Source organism: Crinia signifera, chromosome 7 (assembly GCF_055691185.1).
Source record: "Crinia signifera chromosome 7, ASM5569118v1, whole genome shotgun sequence".
Lineage (NCBI taxonomy): Eukaryota > Metazoa > Chordata > Amphibia > Anura > Myobatrachidae > Crinia > Crinia signifera.
This window is the reverse complement of record NC_139223.1, coordinates 165283488-165305135: the sequence shown is the minus strand read 5'-3', so window position 1 is coordinate 165305135 and position 21648 is coordinate 165283488. Positions and strand designations below refer to the sequence as shown.

The 21648-nt window shown below is 46.7% G+C and overlaps 1 protein-coding gene across 1 annotated transcript in view; it reads left to right on the top strand.

Annotated features, from left to right (window-relative positions):
* The window catches only part of PTH2R (parathyroid hormone 2 receptor), a 188715-nt gene that overhangs the window by 118170 nt on the left and 48897 nt on the right, over positions 1–21648 (top strand). The gene's annotated exons all lie outside the window — the stretch shown is intronic.

The window sequence follows — 21648 nt, the reverse complement described above, 5'->3', positions numbered from 1 at the left end:
GCAGTTTACCACTTACTTTGGGACACCACCACCTGCCTATTATGGATTACAAATATTGCAACATCTTGAGGACGCCTCTCATTTGAGGACTACAATCATTCTCCAGTGTTATTTCCAATCCTGCATGGTTTATGGACCTCATTTAATACCAACACGGATCCTACTGGGGAACCCAGCACCTAATATCTTCTAGAGCTTTACAAGAAAAAGCAGGGCTCCAAATAAATAAGTATACAACCTATAAAATGTCCAATAATTAATAGTTTAATTATTGCTTGATACACTTTTTTGTTACGTGCATTTTATACAGTAATTTGCATATAATTTTTACATGCCCATGTACTTCAGTTTGGCATCCCGGCAGCAGCATCCTAATTGATTTCAAGATTCCAGTGCTGGTCTCCTGGTGGTAGTCGGGATTCCAGCGTCAGTATACTGTATCATCACATATATAGAAAGACACCTTCACACACACACACACACACACACACACACACAAACCCCCCCTTATAAATCCGGCCTTTGCCCCTGGCCCCCTGCTTATGTACATCTATCTCACATTCTTTCCTCTCTCTTACATCTCCTTCATCAGATCTCTGCATTGAGCTTCCACCACAAACATTCCATTCAGGCTGCATCTACAGTAGCCTCATAATACTGTTACCGAGTCTTCTGCATTAGTGCCATCTCCACCAGTCATCAGAATACACCCACTGGTCACCTAATATTACTGTGCATGCGATCACCTGCAGTATCTTCCCATTTGGCTTTCCATCACCCCGTCAATTAATCTTAAATGAAAGAGTACCACGCTCTTGATCCACTTCTGCAGTGCACTGTAAAAAAGATGACACAAGCCAAAAAGTTTACACGTGAAAAGGTCAATATTCTGTAAGGTATTTTTTTTTTTTATTGGCGTCAATATCAACACTTGAACCCCCAATTAGTTTACCGTTTACCCTGGCTTGGCTTGCTTCACTCGCCATGCCTCGGGCCAGGTTCCTCACTTCGCTACTGTTGCACTCGGTACACTTTACCTTTCCCATTCAGAGTCCATTTGGATGGTCAAGTATAAAAATGTTTTTTAAAAAATAGGAAAAATCGACCTATTCATGTTCCGAACTCTGGCTTTTCGACCTTTTGCTTGTGTCAATGTTTTTTCTATGATGACCTTATAGAGTCAGCCTATTGACTGTTGACCAAGAGTCCGTTAACCAATCATTCATATCCCCTTAGATCAACCTTTAATTTATGCCTCACCTCTGGTACCTACAAGGACCATAGCATTAGGCATACCCTCCAAATGTACTGAATACAGCAGGACAATAACACTAATTGATAACTGTCCCGCTGTCCCTCCCGCGGGTCACAGTGTCCCGCACAGTTGGGGAAGCCGGTGATCGTTGAATATGCGCCATGTGGATGCGAACAGCATCTATACATTGTAGGGAGACGGGGGGGGGTCCCCGTGCTCAGCCACACCCCTCCCCCATTTATGTAGAAGCTGTGCATGTCCCGCTGACTTGGACCAGTAAAGTTGGGAGGAATGCACTAGGGGGTCTCTGTAACAACTATCCCCATAACTAAGTGGTGTTACTTATACAAAGTGAGCATGAGCGCATAACAACCAATCATCTCTCTGTTGCATCTTAGAAAATGACTGACAAAATCAGTTTGGTTGCTACGGGCAATATCCCCACTTTCACTTTTACAAGCTTTAGCAAATGTATCCCTATGAATGTAAATGATAGAACAATATACCATTTAATTAAGAATAAGATGCTGCAGCACAAACTAAGACCATAAATATTATATAAGAAAAAGCAAGTGATAGGAACTACGGCGCTCTGTAAGAACAAATACAACGTATCGCATTCCATGCAACCACAGAAGTCCGGGCCGCGGTACGGAAACACAGCATACACGGGGAGACATACAGATGGAGCCGGGCTCCCTCTTGCTGGCGAATCGCCAGACAGTTTCCGGGCGGCGGGGCGACGGGAACCTGTCCAGGTGACCGCCGACAAGCCGGGGGGGATGCGCCGTCGGAAGGGGACGCGCGCGCGCATCTCGTGCGCGCGCTTCCCCTTTCGCAGAGCATATGGCGGCTGGCGGGGGATGGCGGCTGGCGATTCTGCCGCCATCCCCTGCAAAGACAATGCCGGCTCCATCTGTACAACGGCAGATAATATTCTTCCACCCATAGCAATACATGAATATATAATAGGAATAACAGAACGACATATATATATATATATATATATATATATATATATATATATATATATATATATATCGTATTATTCCCTATCTGTGCGATGAGAGGACAGATCATCTCTCCTGTAAATCCTAAATAATACTGATACTAATAATAATACTAATAATAATACTAATCTGACTCTGCAGGACATTCCCTTTGTGTCTAGCAGATATCTATAGCTTAATAAATCTGTGGTCCCATTAGGGTAATAAATGCAGCATATATGAAATATCATCTTTAATATAACATTTGCACTACTGTATATAGGATATTAAAGATATACATACATACATCTATCTTTAATATGCTATATAGTGCAAATTTTATATTAAAGATTGTGTTTCATATATACTGTATTTATTACCCCAACGGGATCTCTCTCACACATGCACAGACACAGAGGTAATCACAAGGTAGCAGACTAGCTTACGTATATACAGTATATGTACTGTACTAGTCAAAGAGTTTGGAGACACCTTTTGATTCAACGGTTTTTGTTTATTTCAATTGTTTTCTACATTGTAGATTAATACTGAAGACATCAGAACTATGAAAGAACACATGTAGAATTATGTTTTAAACCAAACAGGTTTAAACAAATCCAAATTTTTTAAATAGTTTAGATTCCTGAAAGACCTAAAACCAATTGATATGGTTTGGGATGGGTTGGATCGCAGAGTGAAGGACAAGCAGCCAACAAGTGCTCAGCACCTCTGGGAACCCCCTCAAGTTGGGAAACCATTCTGGGAGACTACCCCATGAAGCTGGTGAGAGAATGCCAAGAGTGTTCAAAGCCGTTATCAATGCAAAAGGGGGCTACGTTGAGGAATCTAAAATATAAAACAAACAGAAGGTGCGCCCAAACTTTTGACTGGTACTTTAGAGTTTATTCTGGTTTATTCACTTGGATATTAAGGGGGAAATTTACCAAAATGGATTAGTAAAAAATAGGTGTATTCGTAGGCAGAAATACACCTGTTTTTTACACATTTGTATTTTCGGGATTTACATCCCGAAAATACAACAATTCGTATTCCTAATGATGGGACATTCGTATTTGTAAATACAAAAAAGAATGTCTACACCATCGATGGGATACGACAGAAATCACCATTCAAAAGAATGGTGGTTCCTGATGTACTAAGCAGCCGTATTGATAATACGGCTGCTACTTGGTGTAAAACAGGCACCAAAATACCACAGGAAAATACACCTTGCTTTCCCTGTCGTATTTGGCTTTAGCCTGCACGGATCAGTCAGATCCGTGCAGGCTGCAGTGTAAAAAAAAACAGAAAAAAAAAACAGCGTGGGGTCCCCCCCCACAGCTGTAACCAGCACCAGGCTGAAAGAGCCGGACAGGTAATTAAAAATCAGGGAACCCGACAAATAGGGGTTCCCCGATTTTTAACAACCAGCCCCAGGCTCCAGGTCCGGGGCTGGTTCCCAAAATACGGGGGACAAAATGACTAGGGGTCCCCCATATTTTAAGAACCAGCCCCAGGCCAAACCAGCCAGCAGGGTAATGTCACAGCCGGGGGACACTTATGATATAAGGTCCCGTGGCCAAAACATCACCCTACTGACCAATCAGCCTGGCCAGGGGCCCTGGGGGAGTGGGGACCCCCCCAATGAAGGGGTCCCCCCCCTCCAGGACTTACCTGACCAGGCTGAAGCCTGGTGCTGTCCCCGGTGACCCTGGGCTGTGGTCACCGGGCTGATAGTGGTTAAAAAAAAGAATAATCTATTGTCTACTACTGGGGCACTATGAGTCCCAGCAAGCCTCCCCCGCAAGCTGGGACTTGGAGAACCACAAGTCCCAGCCTGCGGGGCATTAAAGGGCCCGCTGGGTCTTGTAGTTCCACAGTATTAAAAATAGTAAAATAAAACACACTGACACACACTTAAAATAAAACTTTAATACATCCAAAGCCCTTACATACTGATACTTACCTATCTTCGTCCCGTAGGTAGCCCTGGTCCTGATGTCCTGGTCCTGTGTCGTCTTGTGGCTCCATGTCGACCGTTGCTGTCCATGTTGTCATCGCTGTCGGTGTCCGGGTCCGACGAAATCCATGGAGGAAGCTGTGGAAGGAAACTATACTCACCTGTCCCAGGGCGACGTAGTCCAGGTAAGGGGTCTTTGCCCCCAAAAAAAAACGAGAACGCAAAACCAGACGAACAGCAGAGAGCCGCACGGTGTTTGTGTACATCGTGCGGCTCCGCCTCCCGAATGCCGCTATTGGCCACCTTGCGGCCTAGCGGCTCCTGATTGGCCGCTAGGCCACAAGGCAGCCAATAGCAGCATTCGGGAGGCGGAGCCGCACGATGTACACAAACACCGTGCGGCTCCTGCTGTCCGGCTGGTTTCGCGTTCTCGTTTTTTTTTTTGCAAAGACCCTTACCTGGACTACGTCGCCCTGGGACAGGTGAGTATGGTTTCCTTCCACAGCTTCCTCCATGGATTTCGTCGGACTCCGGACGCCGACAGCGACGATGACATGGACAGCGACGTCAACATGGAGCCAGAAGACGACACAGGACCAGGACATCAGGACCAGGGCTACCTACGGGATGAAGATAGGTAAGTATCAGTATGTAAGGGCTTTGGATGTATTAAAGTTTTATTTTAAATGTGTGTCAGTGTGTTTTATTTTACTATTTTTAATACTGTGGAACTACAAGACCCAGCTGGCCCTTTAATGCCCCGCAGGCTGGGACTTGTGGTTCTCCAAGTCCCAGCTTGCGGGGGAGGCTTGCTGGGACTCATAGTGCCCCAGTATTAGACAATAGATTATTCTTTTTTTTACACCACTATCAGCCCGGTGACCACAGCCCAGGGTCACCGGGGACAGCACCAGGCTTCAGCCTGGTCAGGTAAGTCCTGGAATGGGGAGACCCCTTCATTGGGGGGGTCCCCACTCCCCCAGGGCCCCTGGCCAGGCTGATTGGTCAGTAGGGTGATGTTTTGGCCGCGGGACCTTATATCATAAGTGTCCCCCGGCTGTGACATTACCCTGCTGGCTGGTTTGGCCTGGGGCTGGTTCTTAAAATACGGGGGACCCCTAGTCATTTTGTCGCCCGTATTTTGGGAACCAGCCCCGGACCTGGAGCCTGGGGCTGGTTGTTAAAAATCGGGGAACCCCTATTTGTTGGGTTCCCTGATTTTTAATTACCGGTCCGGCTCTTTCAGCCTGGTGCTGGTTACAGCTGTGGGGGGGGGGACCCCACGCTTTTTTTTTTATTATTTATTTAATTTTTCTATTTTTTTTACACCTTGCAGCCTGCACGGATATGACTGATCCGTGCAGATTGCCTGTACGAATTCGTATTAGCGGCCGTATATATGGCCAGCTAATACGAATTCCTACGACATCGGTGGGTTACAAAGCAGTCGTATATGACTGCTTTGTACATTCCCCTCCAGAACACGACTTTGCATACGACTGAAACAGTCGTATGCAGTCGTAGGGGAAATACCAATACGAAAAACTAGGTTTTTCATATTGGTAAATTTCCCCCTAATTCACATCCTTGCAAGTCAACCAGATCCCACCTTCCCGAATTGTGGTACGTCGGCCCGCCAACCGCACGGTGCGTATGTTCACACGGCATGTTATTGGATTTGACATAAACATCCATCCGCAGCCTGCAGGGGGACGCCTACGTTCGACTGTAATGATGTGGAAAGTGCACGCAGATGTAAGGTTGCTCAGAGTAACCGTAGATCTGCGTGCACAATCTAAGGGAATTGGGTGAGCAGCTGACATCCGGAGATGACCCGGGAATTTCGACAGGGGTTGAACCGTTCACACTGAAAAAAAAAAACTGCGTTAAATGGCAAATTACCGGGTCGACATGCTAGACCCGGGAATTTGCCTAGCAGTGAGAAAGGGGTATTGGTAAATTTACCCCTCACTTTCCCACCTCTACCCCACATGATGTGCCTGATTCGGACTTGTTAGCAAATTTTTGCAGATGGAAAAAACCATGCTGCACTGCAGGTGGGGCAGATGTAACAGGGGCAGCTAATTAGATTTGGGTGAGTTAAATTGTTTCTTTGCATAGTAAATACTGACTGCTTTATTTTTACACTGCAATATAGATTATAGGGGCAGATTAATTAAGCTCTGTGAAGTGATAATGCGGCTGGTACTTTGGACCTTATTCTGATCTGTTCGGTCCTCCGTGCATTCGCACAGAGGACTGATGTTTTACATCTGCGCATACTCATTTTTGCAGGGTGCAGCATCTGATGGACTGCGAATTTTGCAGTCTTGTAAGTCAATCAGAATAAGGTCCTTTATCAGCTCCTACCTGTCATGTTTCAAACCAAGCCTATAACTTCCCAGGTAGGAACTGATTGGTCGCTGATAAAAACTTTATCACTTCACCGAGCTTAATAAATCTACCCCTCAGTTTGAACACACCCCTCCGAAATCTAACTCTCGCTGCACATGTTACATCTGCCCCCTTGCAGTGCAGCATGGTTTTGTTTTAAGTATGGTGAAAGCAACGCAACAGCCTCTGGCAGAGGCGGAACTACCATTGGTGCAGCAGGTGCATTGCACCGGGGCCCCTGAGGACTAAAGGGCCCACTTTTGTGTAGCATATTGTGAATTTGGGTTGGAGTGGAGGAGGGGAGCCCAATTTCTGGTTTTGCACCTGGGCCAAATACTCACAAGTTCCGCCACTGGCCTCTGGGTTGCAAACTGTCTTTCCCTAATTACTGTAGCTAGATAACATTGTAATGTGTGTACACGGAACACGTGTATTTGGGAAGGATGTTGAACCTTGACCCTTTTACACGTCTGTAGAGAGGCTGAGTCTGGCTGGTATTGATTAGCTGAATGTACTCATTAGTCAGCATTATCCTGCGGATGAGCGCAGTGGTGCGGGACATCTAATCGCTGCCACAAAGCATCCAACACCTATATATGTTGGACTTGGAAACAATATATTGTACAGTAAGAGAGGTGCCAGTTGTTTGCTGTCCTGTGTATGTGACTTATACATTTGTTCATTTATCTACAACTCATTGTGAAAATTAGAACGTGAATATTGCTGTACTAAAGGGTATATGGTCATTAGGTCGACACATATCAGGTCAACAGGTATTGGCTCGACCACTGAATGTCAACATGGCATGTCGACACATGAAATAGGTCAGCAATGGCTAGGTCGACAGTCAAAAGGTCGACATGGGTTTTTAACCTTTTGTTTGAGTCAACGTGTGTCGACAGGGGGTATTTCATGCCCTATCATCCACAAGGGTGTGGAGGGAGAATATAATGGTGTTCCGAGCGTATTGAAGAACCGAATCCAAAGCATGGTGAGCGCAGCCAGGCAGTTTATATGTCGACCATGTTTAGCCTTGAAGAGTGATGAAGTAGCGAGAGAGATAAAGTATTAGTCGATCAGCTCCGAATTGCCATGTAACAGTCTGATTTTTTTTTTTTTAAAGACTGGAGCTGTAAATGGTCTATCTGCAAGGCTTAGTACATCTGCCCATGTGCCTGCTAATGCGTTGTTTAATTGTTTCACATATAGGGGTAAATTTACTAAGATGGGAGTTCTATGTCACATGTGATGTTGCTATGGGCAACCGATCAGAATCTACTTATTTTTTTGGCACCTTCTACAAGATAATAGATAGGGGGAAATTTACTAAGAATACGAATACAAAAAATTGTATTCATATACTTACTACGAATCAATACAACTGCATACGGCTGTTTCCGCCGTATGCAAAGTCGTGTTCCGGAGGGGAATTTACAAAGCAGTCAAATACACGGGTTTTTTTTACGCCAATTAGCGCCTGCTGGGCGCGAACGTTATATACACAGGGGATGAGTGACAGATCTGGCTAAATATATGAGATTGTTATCACTCACACAAGTAAGATGTTAAAAAATAAACAATGAAACCAGGGGCATAACAAGTCTCACTGCACTGTACACAATCTTAGCAACATTATATAATAAATGTCACAGTACTTATAGTGACAATGACACAGCTCTCGGAACAGACAATGACACAGCTCTCGGAACAGATTGCAATGAATAGAATCTGGCAATCTCCCTAGAAAGAGACAACAAATCATCCTGCCGCCAGTATTCAGCTGATTACTTAAAGGATGTTTAACATTGTTTTAGAGCTTTATGTGGCTGAGTACATACACACAGAGCTTGGAACATACACACAGAGCACAGAACATACACACGGAGCTCGGAACATACACACGGAGCCTGGAACATACACACGGAGCCCGGAACATACACACAGAGCTCGGAACATACACACACAGCACAGAACATACACACAGAGCTCGGAACATACACACGGAGCCCGGAACATACACACAGAGCACGGAACATACACACAGAGCACGGAACATACACACAGAGCTCGGAACATACACACAGAGCTCAGAACATACACACAGAGCTCAGAACATACACAAGGAGCCCGGAATATACACACAAAGCTCAGAACATACACACAGAGCACAGAACATACACACAGAGCTCGGAACATACACACAGAGCTCAGAACATACACACAGAGCTCAGAACATACACAAGGAGCCCGGAACATACACACAGAGCTCGGAACATACACACAGAGCTCAGAACATACACACAGAGCTCGGAACATACACAAGGAGCCCGGAACATACACACAGAGCTCGGAACATACACACAGAGCTCGGAACATACACACAGAGCACAGAACATACACACAGAGCTCGGAACATACACACAGAGCTCGGAACATACACACAGAGCTCGGAACATACACACAGAGCACAGAACATACACACAGAGCTCGGAACATACACACAGAGCTCAGAACATACACAAGGAGCCCGGAACATACACACAGAGCTCGGAACATACACACAGAGCTCGGAACATACACAAGGAGCCCGGAACATACACACAGAGCTCGGAACATACACAAGGAGCCCGGAACATACACACAGAGCACAGAACATACACACGGAGCTCGGAACATACACACGGAGCTCGGAACATACACAAGGAGCCCGGAACATACACACAGAGCTCGGAACATACACACAGAGCTCGGAACATACACACGGAGCCTGGAACATACACACGGAGCCCGGAACATACACACAGAGCTCGGAACATACACACAGAGCACAGAACATACACACAGAGCTCGGAACATACACACGGAGCCCGGAACATACACACAGAGCACGGAACATACACACAGAGCACGGAACATACACACAGAGCTCGGAACATACACACAGAGCTCAGAACATACACACAGAGCTCAGAACATACAAAAGGAGCCCGGAACATACACACAGAGCTCAGAACATACACACAGAGCACAGAACATACACAAGGAGCCCGGAACATACACACAGAGCTCGGAACATACACACAGAGCTCGGAACATACACACAGAGCTCGGAACATACACACAGAGCTCGGAAAATACACACAGAGCTCGGAACATACACACAGAGCTCGGAACATACACACAGAGCTCGGAACATACACACAGAGCTCAGAACATACACAAGGAGCCCGGAACATACACACAGAGCTCAGAACATACACACAGAGCACAGAACATACACACAGAGCTCGGAACATACACACAGAGCTCAGAACATACACACAGAGCTCGGAACATACACACAGAGCACGGAACATACACAAAGAGCTCGGAACATACACACAGAGCTCAGAACATACACACAGAGCTCAGAACATACACAAGGAGCCCGGAACATACACACAGAGCTCAGAACATACACACAGAGCACAGAACATACACACAGAGCTCGGAACATACACACAGAGCTCAGAACATACACACAGAGCTCAGAACATACACAAGGAGCCCGGAACATACACACAGAGCTCGGAACATACACACAGAGCTCAGAACATACACACAGAGCTCGGAACATACACAAGGAGCCCGGAACATACACACAGAGCTCGGAACATACACACAGAGCTCGGAACATACACACAGAGCACAGAACATACACACAGAGCTCGGAACATACACACAGAGCTCGGAACATACACACAGAGCTCAGAACATACACACAGAGCTCGGAACATACACAAGGAGCCCGGAACATACACACAGAGCTCGGAACATACACACAGAGCTCGGAACATACACACAGAGCACGGAACATACACACAGAGCTCGGAACATACACACAGAGCTCGGAACATACACACAGAGCTCGGAACATACACACAGAGCACAGAACATACACACAGAGCTCGGAACATACACACAGAGCTCAGAACATACACACAGAGCTCGGAACATACACACAGAGCTCGGAACATACACAAGGAGCCCGGAACATACACACAGAGCTCGGAACATACACAAGGAGCCCGGAACATACACACGGAGCACAGAACATACACACGGAGCTCGGAACATACACACAGAGCTCGGAACATACACAAGGAGCCCGGAACATACACACAGAGCTCGGAACATACACACAGAGCCTGGAACATACACACGGAGCCCGGAACATACACACGGAGCTCGGAACATACACACAGAGCACAGAACATACACACAGAGCTCGGAACATACACACAGAGCTCGGAACATACACACGGAGCCCGGAACATACACACAGAGCACGGAACATACACACGGAGCTCGGAACATACACACAGAGCTCAGAACATACACACAGAGCTCAGAACATACAAAAGGAGCCCGGAACATACACACAGAGCTCAGAACATACACATAGCGCACAGAACATACACACAGAGCTCGGAACATACACACAGAGCTCGGAACATACACACAGAGCTCGGAACATACACACAGAGCTCGGAAAATACACACAGAGCTCGGAACATACACACAGAGCTCGGAACATACACACAGAGCTCAGAACATACACACAGAGTTCGGAACATACACAAGGAGCCCGGAACATACACACAGAGCTCGGAACATACACAAGGAGCCCGGAACATACATACAGAGCACAGAACATACACACGGAGCTCGGAACATACACACAGAGCTCGGAACATACACAAGGAGCCCGGAACATACACACAGAGCTCGGAACATACACGCAGAGCTCGGAACATACACGCAGAGCTCGGAACATACACAAGGAGCCCGGAACATAAACACAGAGCTTGGAAAATACACACAGAGCTCAGAACATACACAAGGAGCCCGGAACATACACACAGAGCTCGGAACATACACACAGAGCTCAGAACATACACAAGGAGCCCGGAACATACACACAGAGCACAGAACATACACACGGAGCTCGGAACATACACACAGAGCTCGGAACATACACACAGAGCTCGGAACATACACAAGGAGCTCGGAACATACACACAGAGCACAGAACATACACACAGAGCTCGGAACATACACACAGAGCTCGGAACATACACAAGGAGCCCGGAACATACACACAGAGCTCGGAACATACACACAGAGCTCGGAACATATACCCAGAGCTCGGAACATACACAAGGAGCCCGGAACATACACACAGAGCTCGGAACATACACAAGGAGCCCGGAACATACACACAGAGCACAGAACATACACACGGAGCTCGGAACATACACACAGAGCTCGGAACATACACAAGGAGCCCGGAACATACACACAGAGCTCGGAACATACACACAGAGCTCGGAACATACACACAGAGTTCGGAACATACACAAGGAGCCCGGAACATACACACAGAGCTCGGAACATATACAAGGAGCCCGGAACATACACACAGAGCACAGAACATACACACGGAGCTCGGAACATACACACAGAGCTCGGAACATACACAAGGAGCCCGGAACATACACACAGAGCTCGGAACATACACACAGAGCTCGGAACATACACCCAGAGCTCGGAACATACACAAGGAGCCCGGAACATACACACAGAGCTCGGAACAAGGAGCCCGGAAGGAGCCCGGAACATACATACAGAGCACAGAACATACAAACGGAGCTCGGAACATACACACAGAGCTCAGAACATACACAAGGAGCCCGGAACATACACACAGAGCTCGGAACATACACACAGAGCTCGGAACATACACGCAGAGCTCGGAACATACACACAGAGGCAAGATGAAAATTGGTGCGCCCCTCCCCACACATATGTTATTCAAAATATAGTCTATCTATAGGGGAGGGGGAGAGGGAGAGAGAGAGAACACATATATATTTCAGAACTCAGCCACAGAAGCAATTTTAATTGCTTTCAATTAATGGATTTAAACTGGCAGTGGTGGAGAGGTGCCCCCTTGAGAGCAGGAGCCCAGCGGCAGATGACTCCATTGGCTCCCAGAGTTCTGCCTCTGCACGGAGCCCAGAACATACACATGGAGCCCGGAACATACACATGGAGCCCATGACATACACACGGAGTCCGGAACATACATACAGAGCCTTGAACATACATACGGAGCCTTGAACATACATATGGAGCCCAGGACATACACACGGAGCCCGGAACATACACACAGAGCCTGGAACATACACACAGAGCCCAAAATGCTGGACATTCCCATGGGCGTGACCATGGCTCACCACCCCACGCCCCCCTCCCGCACTGCTGTGTGCGAGCGACAGGCAAATAATAGTTCACTGTGCCTGCTCGCACACAGAGGCTGCAATGCAATCGCTCCCCTGGAATCTGCAGCTACAGATGGAGCTGTCCTCATCTACCCGTCTCTGGATAGACATGGCTAGCCAAGGCTTATTGTGCTCAGCTGCAATACAGCTGCTCAGCTGTATCCACACTCCCTCCCGTCCTCTTCGCTCCATCGCTGACCGCCGACTGACCTCTCACCTTATTACCTCCCCCCACTCCCGTGTCCAAGACTTCTCCCTGCACTGGAACAACCTCCCGCCACCCATCAGGCTTTCTGATTCCCTTACCTCCTTCAAGCGCTCCCTCAAAACCCACTTTTTTCGACTAGCCTATACCTCCTCCTCCCATTTAACCTCTTTTGATCCTCCTATCCTGCCTCCGTTCCCCTCCGTTCCTACTTATCCTATTGTTTTTCGTTCGTCCACCCACCTCCTTTTAGTCTGTAACTCTTATGAGCAGGGCCCTCCTTCCTCACGTACTCACCCTACCTCTTTATCTCACCAGTGCTCCTGTCCTGTACTTCCCTTCCTCTACTTCATCTTCAGTCTCCTTGACAATTTCCACACCTACTTCAGAACTGATGCTGATTTTAATTCTACCAGCTATACCCCTATTTATGCTGTATTTTATCAACACACCCTGTACGTTACCTTGTCATTTGTTTTTTGTTTGCTATGTACAGCGCTGCAGACACTTTGTGGCACCTTATAAATAAACGTACTACTACTACTACAATACATAGAACAATACATTAGGGCAGGCATGTCCAAAGTCAGACCCGGGGGCCAATTGCGGCCCGTGTTGTCATTTCAAGCGGCCCGCAGCCTCCAGCTTGAAGCGGGCAGAGCATCAGATGTGGGACGCACAGCACAGGACACTACAGGTGGGGCCCCCTTGAGTGCGCCTTTACCTTGCTGTCTGCTGCAGTGAGGAGGTGCCGGCCGCCACAGTCAGATGTGTTTGGCGTCCTACCCCTGCTTCTGCAATCGTATATCCCCCTACTCCTCAATCACAGTGACAGCAGTGTTTGGGGAGGGGTGCAGCAAGGGGGAAGCTTGTTCCCGTAACATGCAGAGCGGAGAAGGGCAGCAGTGGGAGCCCAAGCATCTCCTGTCCTTGCAGTGCCTGCTTTGCCTCTCCTTCCTCTGGCTCACACAAGGGGCTGGGAAACAAACATACAGAGAATAGAGGGGGCAGAGTGGGGGACATACAGTGAAGGAGGGTCAGGCTGGGGGACATACAGTGAATGGAGGCAGTGATGGCCATTCAGAGAAGGGGGAGTAGGGGCAGGCTGGGGGACATACAGTGAATGGGGGCAGAGTGAGGTACATAGTGAATGGGGGACATACAGTGAAAGAGGGGCAGGCTTGGGGACATACAGTGAATGGGGGCAGGCTGGGAGAAATACAGTGAAGGGGCAGAGTGGGGGACCATTCTGATGTGAATAATGAATCAAAGAATGTCAGGCTGAATGGTCGGCCCCCACACATTTACATTTCACCAAATCTGGCCCTCGTCGCAAAAAGTTTGGACACCCCTGCAGTAGGGGATTAGCAGAGTAATCATATTACTCACTTAATCCTATTAAAGGGCTGGATGAGGAGGTCTCCATCTGTATACACAACTTTACTGGAGTCTAGTAATTGTCACAGCAATGTGATGACACTGCGCAACTCGGCGTGTGGCCATGTGTGCGCCAGCCCCGCCATCCTACAACCGCTGTTGGGACATTGGGACTGATATGAGGCATAGTCTAATGGCGGTGAGGGGAAGCAGCGTTCTACCGGCGCTAGCATGAAAGGGGATTAGCATTTAATAGATTACATTACATATGTGAATTGAATCACCCTCATTACATTTTACTTACTCTATGCTACGTTCTATACATTACGTCAGGGCTGGGCAACACCGGCCCTCCAGATATTAATGAACTACACATCCCAGGATGCTTTGCATTAGTTTTGCTATGCTGAAACTGATGCAAGGCATGCTGGGATGTGTAGTTCATTAACATCTGGAGGGCCGTTGTTGCCCAGCCCTGCATTACGTGTTCTGACTGCCAGGAATAACAGGTACAGTATGCCGTATTCATTCCCAATATGTTTAACAATTTGCCAACATAAATCTCCAATTTTCTGCTGAATCGTTTCCCTGCTCCTCTGGGGATAAGATTGTTGTGAACGTTATCACACCCCCTGCCAAGAGCTGCGCACTATCGATATAACCAAGCGCAGTCACTGGGAATCCTCGCTGCTGGTTCTCATTGATTTTTGCTACCACAGCAAGGTCAACTCTGGTCAATAAAACGAGGGAAGATAAAACAGGAGAACAAATTGTCTGGACTTTTATAGATTTATTTTTTTCAAATCCAAAAGTATTTTATCATTTTACCTCTAATAGAATCTTAAATGTGCGCAGTTTTATTCCTATTTGTATACAGAATTAGACACAGTACACACACAGTATAAACTAATTAGTGTGGTCTCGTGACGTGATCTTGTCACATTGCACTGTGAAGAAGACACATCTGTGCTCAGCCATGAAGACCTTTCCCTCCAGGAAAATGGCTTTGACACGACGCTGTTTCGCAGGCCAGGATCGCCATACAAATGCTGTAGCGTGTCAGTCATGCTGTGGCGTACGGAATCTGTGAGCATACTCACAGATTAAGGGGGTGTTCAATCTAGGATTCCTACTGTTGAAACATCTATACATTTCCGTCTGATCCGACAGTAACTCGACAGTCGGAATTCAATGTTTCAAGTTTTAGAAAGTCATTGCATTGTCGAAAAACAGCCGTTGATTCAACAATCCACACTCGTCTCTCTGCGGGGCGGGGGGGGGGCATACAGGAGGTGGCAGCAGGGAACGCCCATAAAACCTCCCCATGAAAATGCTGGGCATTGCCTTGGGAACGCAGACCCTCCGTACAGACGTGTTCTCATTTGCGGTGTGCACACGCAGTATAGACACACAGAGAACCCAGCTGTTGTGCGCATTAATGCTGGGACAATCCAGCTGCAGCCTCTCCTGAACGATAGCGTGCGTCAGCAGCTGAGACAATGCACGCTGCACCATTCTTCCCTCCGCCATTAATGTGCCAGGAATTGCTGCATAATACAGGAGTTTCCCCTTCTCCTATCCATACTGAACGCAGGAAGCAGCAGGCCCGCTGTGTGATTTAATACGGATGTAATTGTCCCAATGAATGTGCAACCTAACAGATAAGACTGAAATAGAAAGTAATCAGCATTATTTGTATGATTAGACCGCTGTAAATGCCAAGTTATTCAGTGATGTATTCTGATTTATATTTAATGATGAAATTGTTATGGACGGGTGAATTTCTAGTTAATTATTTGCAATTTCTAACTGCTGTGATATATTTCACCATTAACAAGTTTTTTTTTATAGTAGAACTGTTAATCAAAGCTGTTAAATATCATTTGCAGCTGAATTGGCTCAATGCGAATCCTTCAATTCAGTCTCTCTCATGCGATACCATCATTTAACTTGGTTCTGGTTGATCGATGTATAGGCTTGTACTGGCCTGGCAGGGGACCAGGGGATTCACCATAGGGATGGCCATCGACCATCGATGATTTGAAATCATCGATGGTTCATGGCCAATGTCGAATACTTTTGCCATCGATGGGGGAGAATCAGATGGTTTCCCTCCATCAATGGAAAAGCAAAACGAAGCATAGCCCCGGCATCCGCTAAGCCCCGCCCCCATGTTTTGATTGGTCCACAGGTCAATCAATCAAACACAATGGATGACCATCGATATGTAAAAATATTGATGGTAATCCATTGCATAGTTTACCACTATCTATGGCCAGTTGCAGAATTGCCATGGATGGCAATGGCAACGATGGCCATCCCTAACACCAGTAGCTCCTGGTGATTTTTGATCCTGCCCACTTTTTGAGGTGGGCAGGGTCTGGTGGAAAATATATCCCCTGGTCCCCTGCCGGGTGAGTGGAGCAGGGAGCAGCAGCGGGCACCTGGCCTGGAGACGGAGCGGCAGAAAAGCCGGAGTGAAGGAGCCAGGGAGGGGTGGCAGAGATAGAGTGGGGGAACCGTGAGCAGCAGCACGATGGCCGGGAACGGGTGGAGAAGAGCCCCCAGCAGGTTGCACAGGACGGAAGGACATACCCTCCTTCATGATGTCACACGTCAGACCCATCCCCGCATAGTGACATCACATGCCGGACACCCCCAGGTGGGCCCGTACCCTCCCAGTCCTACACTGCAAATGTATAATGTCTTACAATGCCAATAGATGGGCAGTAAAATGATGTTAGTATGAAGAAATTTACCACAATTTACCACACACTGTGCACATACCCAAAAAATTGTGCCAATCACTGTTCTTCAAAAACAAATGGCGGTACGTAATTGCTCCCAACTCTAATATCCACTTGGTCTCTGATTGGGAACAGAAGTCCTGAAGCCTGGCAAGTGAAGCAAAACAGGCAAGGGTACCTGGTACACCATTTGGGGGTCCACGTGCTCCATTGATGACATTGACATCAAAAACCCTTGTTATTCTCATGGCAACCTGTCACCGGAAAGCATACTTATCAGACCCCTGTAGGGATTCCCTCCATTGTGATGCCAGTGTCAGTGTTCAGACCACCATCATCCATCCAACGGTCATCCATATGTATTCCGATAATAGAAGAACTGTCAGCCATTTGTGATTGGCTGATTTCATCTAGACCCCTCCCACTGAAAATAAATAAATCATTAGTGTGGCCAGGACTGGAATAAGTCTTGTGGAGGCCCGGGGCCCTTAAGACAGGGGTTCCTGGCAAAGGGGGATGCATATTAGATTGTACATACCTTCCAACATGACCCATTCCAGGAGGGACAAACTGCTCTGTACCCTGGGTACGGTTTATAGTTCCACCACATATATTTCCATGCTGATCTCCTTTTCTCTTCTTTAGAATTATCCAAACTAACAGAAAGGAATGAGTAACATAGTAAGATAGTAATTAAGGCTGAAAAAAGACGTTAGTCCATCGAGTTCAACCTATCTGACCTGTAACTACTGACTTGCGTAAGTCATATGTATAGGATAGTGGCCAGAAATGCATCCAGTTTTGATTTAAATTCAGTAACAGTAGTTGCTGTAACCACCGGCAATGAGTTCCAGAATGTTACTGCTCTGATGGTGACGAATCCTCTTCTTAATTCAGTACGGAATTTCTTTTCCTCGAGCCTCAGTACATGCCGCGTGTCCTAAGTATAGGCCTGTTAGTGACCAATCATCTCCCAGTTCCAGTGGGGTAGCACCAATTTTTGCGCCCCCCCAGCTGGAAAATATCGCCCCCCCCCCCCCCCTAAATTTAACCCTGCGTCCCCCGCCCTGTCTTATTGTACCTGTCCCGGCTGTCACTCTGTGGCCGCCGGTCGGGAGCCGCAGATCTACTAGCAGACCAGCCCTCCTCCTGGCTCCCTATGACAAAATGTCCATCACAAAATGGCCGCCCCCTACAGCAGACAGTTTTAAGGATGCTAGAGGAGACCGCCGCTGCCTCCTCTAGCATCTTAAAAAACTGTCTGCTCTAAGGGGGCGGACCTTTTGTGATGGACATATTGTCATAAGGAACCAGGAGGAACGCCAGACTAGTAGATCTGTGGCTCCCGGCACAGAGACGGCCAGGACAGGTACCCTGCAGGTAGCGGTAGTGTAACATTAGCCCCGCAGACCCCGGCGCCCACACTTACTTGCCACCTCCCCACCACTGCGGGGACTGCGACGCTATTGTTACGCCACTGCCCAGTTCCATATGATTCACAATCCTGTATGTGAACATACTAATCATATCACCTCTCACCCTCCGTTTCTCCAGTGAAAACATATTCAGCCTGGTTAACCGATCATTGTATTCTAGAGATTCGAGACCTTTTACTAGCTTAGTCGCCCATCTCTGTACCTGTTCCAATTCATTTATGTCCTTTTTAAGGTGCGGTGCCCAGAACTGAACACCATATTCCAATTGTGGTCTCAGTAATTAGAACATACAATTTCAGGCACTACAGTAAATTATTGTTGTGTTTACAGTCATGACCCAGCTTCTTGGGTTAATTTTTATAGCCACAAGTGCAAACTCAGCTCCCACAATATTTACTGGGAAACTTTCAAAAGCATCAATGTAAGAAATATACAACGGAGCGCTGATTATCATAATAAATTATATTTAATAAAAAGAAGACATAAATAATAAACTACAGTGCAATTGCTAATATTTAGCAGCTGATCCTATCGAGTGCATAGTTATTCAATACACTTTAGAAGATTTATTTTAGTCCTGAAAGAGAAATTGATAGTAATTTACATAACCCGCAGTTCACTCAAGGGAATTTTTTGCCCCTCAGACGCAATGCTCGATTTTTGTGTCCATAAATGGATACTTTGTTAAATAAACATACTGTAAAATAAGCTGTAGTTTTAAGGGCAGCTGTGTGCAATGGCCTCTCTGTAGCTTATGGAAGAAACAGGGTGAAATTTAATAGGATGAGAGATTTAGAATGTGAGAGATTTGGGAAGAAATCTCCAGTTTTTATTTAAAGCGGCAATCATTTACACTGCTAAACCAGTTTGATTTTGATTGATTGCCGCTTTAAAAAAAAAAAAAAAAACCTGGAAAATCTCTCATCCTATTAAATTTCCCTGATAGTATGCAAATCAATCAGTATCCAGTGTTGAACACTTTGGGATAGGAATGGCCATCGTTGCAACTGGCCATCGATAGTGCTAAACTATGCAATGGCTGACCATCAATATTTTTACATATCGATGGCCAGCTATTGTGTTTGATTAATTGGCCCGTGGGCCAATCAAAACACAGGGGGCGGGGCTTCACGGGTGTCGGGGGGCGGAGCTATGCTCTGTGTCCCGGCAATTAAAAAAAAAAGCAAAACATTGTGAGTGGAACTCGCCAAAAGCGTTCATTCCTGGGGGTTTAAACATGCACGTGGGCAACCCCCCACCATCCGGACCAGGGGCGAATTCAGACCGGAGCCATCAGGTCTATAATGCCCCCTTAATTTGGGAATGTGCTCAGACATGTTAAAGAAGTCTGGATTATTGGGAATAGGACTGAGGAAAGTCAGAACACATAAAGGGCCTTATTCTAGTTCACTCTTTCTGACAAAATCCTTCTTAGATGGACAAAACTATGTGCACTGCAGGTGGGGCAGATGTAACATGTGCAGAGAGAATTAGATTTGGGTGAGTTATTTTGTTTCTGTGCAGGGTAAATACTGGCTGCTTTATTTTTACACTGCAATATAGATCTCACTTTGAAATAAAACCCCACCCAAATCGAATTCTCTCTGCACAAGTAACATCTGCCCCACCTGCAGTGCACATGGATTTTGTCAGAAAGAGTGAACTAGAATAAGGCCCACAGTATGTAACGGTGGCAGATACATACAGGAGGATAAATTAAACCAAATTTTCATATAAATGAAAACTAATCCAAAAATGATGGTGCTCCTGGGGCTTCAGACTGCGCTCCTGACGTCCTGGAAACAAAAAATCCTTATACAACTAAAATCTCGATGTGTTCCCTCTGCGAATCATCTAGTGGTGCCGGTAGCTCCGCAGGACATGACGCTGCTGCAATGTTGTGTGAGGCTCGGTCCCCAGTTAGGTTATAAAAAATGTATCATCAAATATAATATCTGTCCCTCATCCCCCCGACGTTCCATTCTATATATAGAAGCCCAGAGGGAAGATGCTGCTGGCAGAAGGCAAGTGACTAATGTGTTACAATGAATCTTACACCACTGCTTTGCTTAGAGACATCTGCTTCTACCCTGTGTATCTTGTCCTGATCACATCCACCACAATTAACAAATGTTACTTCTGCCAAAGCAATGAAAGTTGCTAAAAATGTATTTTGGCTAAAAACAGTAAATGGAGATTAGCAGGGACGGCTCCAGAGTGGGAGCAGCGCAATAGATCTACATTAAAAACATAGACAGCATAAGGGCCGACATGGAAAATGTTGACAGGTACAAAAAGTCAACAGTGTGAAAAGGTCAATGTGAAAATGGTTAGCGCAAGTTTTTAACTTTTTTTGGGGTGTCATTTTGTATGTTTCCCCATAAGGGCCGCCTTAACAGCAGTGTGGGCCCCTGGGCAAAGCAATGCAAAATGTAAAAAAATTATGCGTGATCATATTTGTTTCAAACATTGGGTACTGTGTAGATTCACAGCGGCACTAGGATCGCATTTCATCACATGTGACTGCATGCGATGCGATGGTACTTGTGTAGTTTCCAGGCGCCCATGCCAGTGGATGGCATCACGATGCAATGCAATGCGATGCAGTGCGATTTAGCACCCCCCACTATCCACATTTAGCACAGCCCCACTATCCACGTCACCTCGAAGTGTGACGAGCGGACGCGGCACGAATCCTCCCGACCTGTTCATACTTTCACTATCCACGTCGAAGTGCAGTTGATTTTATAAAGTGTGGCGAGCGCAACGATCCACTGAGCCCGAAGCGTGGCGAGCGGCTGCTGAAACGAGCCCGAATCGTGGTGAGCGGATGCGGAATACACGTCAAGTAATCTGCGTCCGCTCGCCACGCTTTGGGCTCAATTTCAGCGTCACCTCGCGGGGCGAGCGCGCACGCTTCTGGCTCCTTATAAGATCACCTACACGCCAATGTGGATAGTGG